Below are 8,928 nucleotides of genomic sequence, written 5' to 3'. Positions count from 1 at the left end.
ATTGTGGACAGTTTGTGCAGTATTATAGTTAACTAGAATACAACACCACATTAAAATCAAATAAAAACATAAATTGAACAGCTTATTCAATAATGATGTGACTATTTTTAAAGCCACTATGCAGCATCTATGGCACATTGTTTAGAAATATTCCAAGAACCCTATAAGTATTCCTTAACCACTTAACGACCACCAATACACTTTTCACAGAGACCTTAAGAGTCCTTATTCCACAGCGCTAATTTCCACGAAGTATGTAGAAAATAATGTATGTGACAGCTGATACTGTCACTCTACGGGTGTGTGACTAAAAGGGGCAGAGGGCTCTCTCCTTATTACTGACACCCTATAATCGTAATCACAAGTGCCGACATTTGCCATGGTAATTCAAGGTTATCTGTAAACTTCACGATATGGTGGCCTGTTAATGCCCTGTCACCCACAGAGATAAATCTTTGGCAGATCTGTGGTTTCAGTGAAGTCATGGATATATTGTTCCATTTGTACACAGCCACAAATCTGCCACTGATTGTCCACAATTTCACTGCAACCACAGATCTGACACAGATTTATCTCTGTGTGTGACAGGGCCTTTAGACACTGCTAAGCAGGGTCAAACATGCAGAGTCAGTGGAAAACTGACAAGTCTCCTGCACTGCAGTATACAATTTTTTAAAAAAATGAACTAAAAACTATTTATGTCCCACAGTGGGATTAAGTAAAAATGTTAAAAAGCAAATAAAAAAAAACATACAAAAATCACGAAAAGTATTTTGCCACTAAAAAGGCAGCTTTTGTATAAAAACAAAAGTAAACAAAAAAGTACACAGAAATGTATTGCCACATCCGTAATGACCCAGACTATAAAACTGTCATGTTAGTTATTCTATGTAGTGAAACTCATGCAAAAATATTAGTTTTTTTGTCATTCTGACAAAAAAATGTAATGAAAAGCAATCAAAAACTCATATGGAAAAAAAAATATATATAACTAAAAATGCCAAATCGTTCTGCAAAAAATATACCCTACTATGACTCTTTCAGCAATAAAATAAGTTACAGCTACTTGAATCATTTTGGTAAAATATTATTTTTAGTGTCAAAAAGTATCAAAGCACAAAAAAAAATAATCTGGTATTGTTATAATAATACTGAACAAAAGAGTAAATCAGTCTCATCACTTTTATCATTCAGTGAACCACATAAAAAGAATGTATAAAAACAATAAGTGAATTGTTGTTTTTTATTAATTTGGTGCCTGACAATGTCTCAATAAAAAACGATCAAAAATTGTATGTGCCCAAAATGGTACAAAAATAATCTTCAAGTCATACAAAAAAAAAACCCCTCATACAACTTTGTTTGCCAAAAAATAAAAAATGTACAAATATCAGAATATGGTGCCCCCCAAAATATATAAGCATTTTTAATATGATAGTAAAAAAAAACAACAATAAAAACCTGGTATCACTGTAATCACTAATCACACTGAGATGAAGAAAAACAGGAAAAACAGCATAAAAATTAGCTATTTTTGTGCTTCTGTTTATTTGCTCATTCTGCCTCCCAAAAATAAGAATAAGGGTGGCATCACATGCTACGATATATGAGGCGATATGTCGTCGGGGTCACGGATTTCGTGACGCACATCCGGCATCGTTAGACATATCGTAGCGTGTGACAGCTACAAACGACTGTGAACGAGCAAAAATACTCACCTTATTGTTGCTCGTTGACACGTCGTTCATTTTCATAAAGTCATCCCTCCTTCTGCGCGCCGGTTGTTCGTCGTTCTCGAGGCAGCACACATCGCTCCGTGTGACACCCCAGGAATGACGAACACAGCTTACCTGCGTCCCGCCGGTAATGCGGATGGAAGGAGGTGGGCGGGATGTTACGTCCTCTCCGCCCCTCCGCATCTATTGGGCGACCGCTGTGTGACGTCGCTGTGACACTGAATGTCCCTCCCCCTTCAGGAAGAGGATGTTCACCGCCCACAGCGACGTCGTCCAGGAGGTAAGTGCGTGTGACAGCCGGTTAACGACTTTGTGCGCGACGGGCACAAATGACGGGGGCGGGTACGATAGATCGTCCCGTGTGATGCCGGCCCAAGGCTCTATTTACATTAATCCTGTGCTCTCTGCTAAGCAGTTACATAGAGGATTCCGTGTAAATTCCCTAAACACACGATTTATACAAAAACTAATGGCATTAACCAAAAATCCACAATCACCATTTTGTTTAATCCAAATTGGCCTATAATTAAATGGGGCAATGGCATATATGCACAAACTCCATATCATTAGCAAAAACAAGAGAGCAGAGAGTATAACATGCAAATTTATTTTGATATCAAATCACAAATTTAATGTCAAAGTGACAAAAAGAGTATCTACATAATTTTACATACGCGGGACAGGACAGAAAGACAGTAAGTGCACAAGCACTTTTATAGCGATACATATATGATTTGATTTATACTAAACCACCACTGTTAGGCTAGACTCACACAAGCATATGGCATCCCTAGCGAGAGCACCGGATGCGATATGCTAATGACCCCCAGTGTAGTCTCATGCGACTGTGACCTGATCTTGCAATCGACTCACAGCTGTGAAGCTGAGGGCGGGTGCTGCAGGGAAGAGGGAGGGATTAATCCCTCCCCATCTCCTCTATTGTCCGCATGTGCATATATCGCACTGCACTGGGATAACATCCGAGTGCAGTCCGATGTTTCTCTCGCACCCATTCACTTGAATGAGTGTGAGTGATACGGCTCTAGCAGAAAATCGCAGCATGTTGCGACTTTTCTCACATTCAGAATTTGGATGCGAGAAAAACTGACCAAATGCTCTCCCTCATTGACTAACATTGGTCAGCATGCAATGCGAGATTTTCTCGCTTTGCACTTGTCCATTTTGCACGCTCGTGTGAGGGTGCCCTTATGAATACATGATTGCGTCACCCTGCCCACCTGTAACCCTAATATTCTGACAATATGTTCTTGCCATGATAATGGATTCTCTGCATTTACTGTCTTTCTGTCCTGTCCCGTATATGTAAAATTATTTAGATACTCCTTTTGTCAGTTTGACATTAAATTTGTTATTTGATATCGAAAAAAATTAGCATGTTATACTCCCTGCTCTCCTGTTTTAATTATAATGAGGCAGTTGAAGTCACTTTGTACTTCGTCTGGTCTCTGTTTTAGGCGGTGTCCCATTGTTTTAGACGTCTTTTAAGCACAAAAGTTTGGATAACCACAGATGTGTGCATGCTTAAGGCTTTGCACCCATTAGCGTATAAATGACCGCTCTGATAATCATCTTGTAAAGTGGAACGAATTATATAGAGTTTTCCAAATGTCATGCGAGTGCTATGAAAGTGTGCGATATTTTTCTTGTCTAGCGTTCGTATGATATGGGGTGTCTTCCATTTTTTAGAACAAATAAAGGTAAAGCAAACAGCTGTGGAATATTATCAGGCTGAGAAGGTCCATGGTTATTGGGAACTTCCCAGCCTAAAAATAGCAGAACGCAGCTGCCACAGAAGAGACACATTACATTAGATGCACCAATTCTGGTGCTTCGTCTCAGCTTTTCAGTATTGCCCTGGTGCAGTGGCAATCGAGGTAATAGTTTTTGGGGGTGATGTCAGCTGTGTAATTTCAGCTGGCATCAAGCCCTGGTGTTAGCAATGGAGAGGCGTCTATCAGACACCCCCATTCTAACCCAGTAAGTGAAAAATAAAATACACACACAAAAATACTTTATTTTAATAAACTCCCCTCCCTGGTTCACCAATTTATAAAAAAAAAACAACAAAAAAACATGCAGGCCCGAAGCTGTCTGCTTTTCCTTTGCTGGTTATCAGAAATAGGGGGACCCCAAGTTTTTTAAAAGTAGTTAATTACACTGGTTAACAAAAAAAAAGAAACGTTCTGTATCTGGTTTGAAAATGGGTGGTTTTGACTAATTTTGGCATGCTGATTTCAGTGAAAAAGTCAGATCCTTTCTATCACATCGCATTTTATAGATACACAGCATTTTAAAAAATATGATAAACTATTAGGCCTACTTAAAAGCTACACTATTAATGTCATAAAGTCGTAATGATGACTTAAAGTCATAATAATACTTAAACTATACACTTTCAGCTTAATTGCTATAAAAATGGAAATTCTAATCTCATGTTGTTTGGGCAAAATGGGCTGATGAGGCTTTCCTTTTGTATGAAGTCTTATCTGTCTCCCTACACAATATCCAGCAGTAGTCGCCCATCATTGCAGGATTCCAGCGTCCTTGGTAGCGTTTCTCCATGGCAAGAATGTCCTGGTGAAAACGCTCACCTTGTTCGTCACTAACAGAACCCAAGTTTCCTGGAAAGTCAAGGTGCGAATGTAAAAAATGAAAAATGAATTTTCAATGACATTCTACAGCCCATTTCTTTGTAGTTTTGCAATAACTCATTGACTATGGAAACATAGTCAGCATTTTTATTGTTACCCAAGAAGCCATCAACAATTGCTTTGAAGGAAGACCAAGCAGATGACTCATGCTTCTTGAGTTTTGACTCGAACGTTTCATCTTTTAGCAATTTCCTGATTTGAGGTCCAATGAATATACCTTCCTTTAACTTAGCTGCACTCAATTTTGTAATGATAGCAACCAATTGATTGAAAGCCTGACCCTCTTTATCAAGAGCTTTTACAAAGTTCTTGGTCAACAACAGCTTTATATGTAGAGGCGACAGAATTATTTTGCTTGGATCAACCAGTGGGATATATTTGATATTTTCTTTTCCAGGAATGTAGAATTTATAGCTCACGAGACTCGCCAATGCAAATCTACAGGTGTGAGAGAAAAAAAACAGATGGCACAAGCACATTCTGTGTACCATCGATCTTTTTCTTACACCCATAGACTTGTATTGGCCAATCTCATGTGATATACGTGCCCATGCGCTGCATGCTGCAATTTTTTCCTCATCCCAATTACAGCTAAGGAAAAATCACAGATGGACACTGCGTCATTGATTAACTTTGCTGTGAGTGCAATCTGATTTTCTATCAACTTGCACTCACCATTTTTAATCACAAGCGGTATCAAGGAGTAAAAAGGATTACACAGGAACAATAGAGTCCAAAGTGACTCTGACTGCCTCATTATAGCGAGTGGATCTGTTGGAGTTTTTCATCTGAATTGCATTTTTATGGGATTTACACGGAAACTTTAACATAAGTTCTCAGTGTAGAACACAAGAATGTTATCTTGGCCATAATCTGAAAATATAATATACCCCAAAATGTTACCAATAAAACTCCTAACTTATCCTGCACAAAACAAGCTCCCACTCAGGTCCACCATCGGTCACTGGAAATATAGGGATTTTTCCTTTTACTGGTAGAACAAAGTCTCCTGAAAAGAGACATGATGCATACCCATAAAATAGAATCCAGTATAATCTGCGCTCCAAATCCAAAAGCCCCCCTCTTTCTGAGCCCTACTGTGCCGAAACACCAATAAGTGCAATTTCTAAAATGGGGTCACTTTTGCAGCTGTTCTGCTCATGTGACCCCCTTAGGGTCACATGGTACATGGTGCCCGTAAACTACTCTAGCAAAATCTGTACTTCAAAAGCTAAATAGCGCATATTCCTACTAACAGCCCTATCATGTGACAAAAGAGTAGTTCCTGAAGACATTTGGACAGTACCACCTTTGGGAAAAATTGCACAAGATATGTGGGGTCCAATTTCACCCATTACCCTTTGTGTAATTGAATAATGTAAAAGTTCTGTGACACTTATTTGGGCTCAAAATGGTCAACAAACCCCTAGATGAATTTATCAAAGGGTTTACTTTCCAAAGTGGAGTCATTTGTGGGGGTTACTGCTGTTTTAGTCAAGGGCTCTCCAAAGGAGACATGGTGTCTGCAATCTATTTTACCTCTTACCCTCATGTTTAAAAGAAAAATTTGGTGCTAATAAAAAATTAAATGATTTACAGTAAAATATTATATTTCCATGTCTCAATGTTTTAAAATTCTGATGAATTCCTTAAGCAGTGAAGTTTCCAATTAAGGGTCACTTGGGAGGATTTCTGCTGTTTTGACATAGCAGTGGCTCTACAAACCCAGTGTTACGGTTGCTGCGAGCACTGGAGACTATGTCCAGATTTCTTGCTACTGCACATGTGCGAGCGCTGGAGACTAAGTCCAGATTTCTTGCTACTGCACATGTGCGAGCGCTGGAGACTAAGTCCAGATTTCTTGCTACTGCACATGTGCGAGCGCCGGAGACTAAGTCCAATCTTGGAGCCATTGCACATGTGCGGGTGACATCATCGCTGACACGAGGTCACATGTCTCTGACACCTTCTATGCCGATTGGTCGCTGGTCATGTGCTTGTGACGTCTTGCTCGGTGATAGGCCAGCATGACGTCACTCCTGTCGTTCTGGAAGCGGATTGGCTCTGGTGTCCTCCATCTTGGATGAGGCACAGAGTCTATATAAGACCCTGACACACGCCGCATGGTGCTCAGTCCTCTTGGTTCATGCATATGAGTAGACGCTCTGTGCGCGTTCCTCTAGGCATTCCTCTGTCTATGCTAGGTGAGCGCTACCGGCAGGGTAGCGTTCTTATACCTTACAGCTTCGGCTGCTGTCCGTATCCTTACCTCTTAGGGGAGCGGACATAGGCAGGTGCCTGAGGCACATGGTCTGGCTGGGCCTTGTGATTGTACTCGTAGGTGGACGTTGCCGCTAGGGTAACGTTCCTTATACTGCGTCTGGCAGTTGTTCGTATCCTCGCACACTAGGGGAGCGAACAGAGGTAGGAGCTTTGTGCGGCTTACGCTGCTGTTCGTCTCTTTTGCACCACTAGAAGAGCGGACCTAGGCAGGTGCCATATCTAGTGGTTCGTGTCCTCGCACACTAGTGGAGCGAACGCAGGTAGGAGCTTTGTGCGGCTTACGCTGCTGTTCGTCTCTTTTGCACCACTAGAAGAGCGGACCTAGGTAGGTGCCATTTCGCACACATTGCCTTTGTCTCTGTGATTATTAACAGAGATCATTCCACACACCCTCCAAGTAAGGGAGGAATTGCTTTACTTTCTTATTATATCCTTCTGTGAGTTAACAGAGGTATCGCACTCTGCCATAGTCTGCAGCAAAGTCTTTGCACGGTGGACCCTGACTGTCTGATACTCCTTTCGGTTATTATCAGACAGCCCCCCGTAACATTAGGACTGAGCCAAGGGTCTGGCAGTTATGGCAGAATATCAGCAGTTACACCGTTACATACAAGTACTTGAGTCACGGCTCAAGAGTATAGAGGATAAACCTCAGACCATGGTGACATCTGCACATGATCCTCGACTTGCTCTACCAAACAGATATTCTGGCGATGCCAGATCATGTCGTGGTTTCATTAGTCAGTGTCAGATACACCTAGAGGTTAACTCTTCTCGCTTCTCTACGGAGAGGTCCAGAGTAGGCTTTATCATCTCCTTACTTCAGGACAAAGCCTTAGAATGGGCGACTCCCCTATGGGAGCGCTCTGATGTGGTTACTCTGAGACATCAAGACTTTCTTGATGCTCTTAAGGCGGTATTCATGGGTCCGCAGGTTACCCATGATGCGGCCCTGAGACTGTTAGATCTATCTCAGGGTTCGTTATCCACTAGTTCTTATGCCATTGCTTTTAGAACTCTGGTGGCAGAACTAGATTGGCCAGAGAAGGTGTTGATTCCTATCTTCTGGAGAGGGTTGGCTGGCTATGTCAAGGATGCCCTTGCTACTCGTGAAGTCCCTGCTTCTCTGGAGGACTTGATCACAGTAGCAACGAGGATCGATGTACGCCATAAGGAACGTAGACTCGAGGTCTCTTCCTCACGCCCTAAGCATCGGGCTATTCCAGTTGTTGAGGGTCCACTACCATCTTCCTCAGCATCTGAAACATCTCCCACTCCTATGGAGTTAGGTCATACGTTCACCAGACTACGCAAGTCTGGTCCTCCTATATGTTACGTATGTCGTCAGGCTGGGCACTATGCCAACAAGTGTCCTAGTCGTCAGGGAAACTCCCTGGCCTAGTAACCATTAGAGGGGGGTTACTAGAGACATCTTCTGCACCCTCTAAGTGTTGTATCCCAGGTCAGCTCTCGTTATCTGAGAATACATGGCCTATTATGGCTTTTGTGGATTCCGGAGCTGACGGGATTTTTGTGTCCTCAGGATTTGTAAAGGGACACAATATTCCCTCTATCATGTTAGAGGCGCCTATTCCTGTCCGTGTTGTTAATGGAACTATGTTGTCTGACTCCATTACATTGAGGACAGTTCCCTTGCGCCTTTCCCTGTCTCAGGGTCACATAGAGGAGATTTCTTTTCTTGTTTTGCCTGAGGGTATAGACGACGTCCTTCTGGGTCTTCCATGGCTTCGGACTCATGCTCCTCACATTGACTGGGAGTCTGACAGCATTATTAGTTGGGGTTCGAAATGTCAGTCCCGATGTCTTCCCTTACCACCTAAGGTCGTTGCAGTTGCATCAACTGATCTCTCTCCCATACCTACACCCTATTTGGATTTCGCTGACGTGTTCTCCAAACAGGGTGCTGAGGTTCTTCCACCCCATAGGCCGTATGACTGTGCCATAGACCTTATCCCAGGTTCGGTTCCACCTAAAGGCAGGGTTTACCCCCTGTCGATACCTGAGTCGGAGGCCATGTCGACCTATATAAGAGAGAGCTTAGAGAAGGGGTTCATTCGTAAGTCTGTCTCTCCCGCGGGAGCTGGGTTTTTCTTTGTTCGGAAGAAAGAGGGTGATTTGCGTCCCTGCATAGATTACAGGGGTCTCAACGCAATCACAATAAAGAACAAATACCCATTACCTTTAATTTCGGAGCTCTTTGACAGACTGAGAGGAGC

Source organism: Anomaloglossus baeobatrachus, chromosome 1 (assembly GCF_048569485.1).
Source record: "Anomaloglossus baeobatrachus isolate aAnoBae1 chromosome 1, aAnoBae1.hap1, whole genome shotgun sequence".
Classification (NCBI taxonomy): domain Eukaryota; kingdom Metazoa; phylum Chordata; class Amphibia; order Anura; family Aromobatidae; genus Anomaloglossus; species Anomaloglossus baeobatrachus.
The sequence above is the reverse complement of the archived record's forward strand: the minus strand, read 5'-3'. Positions refer to the sequence as shown.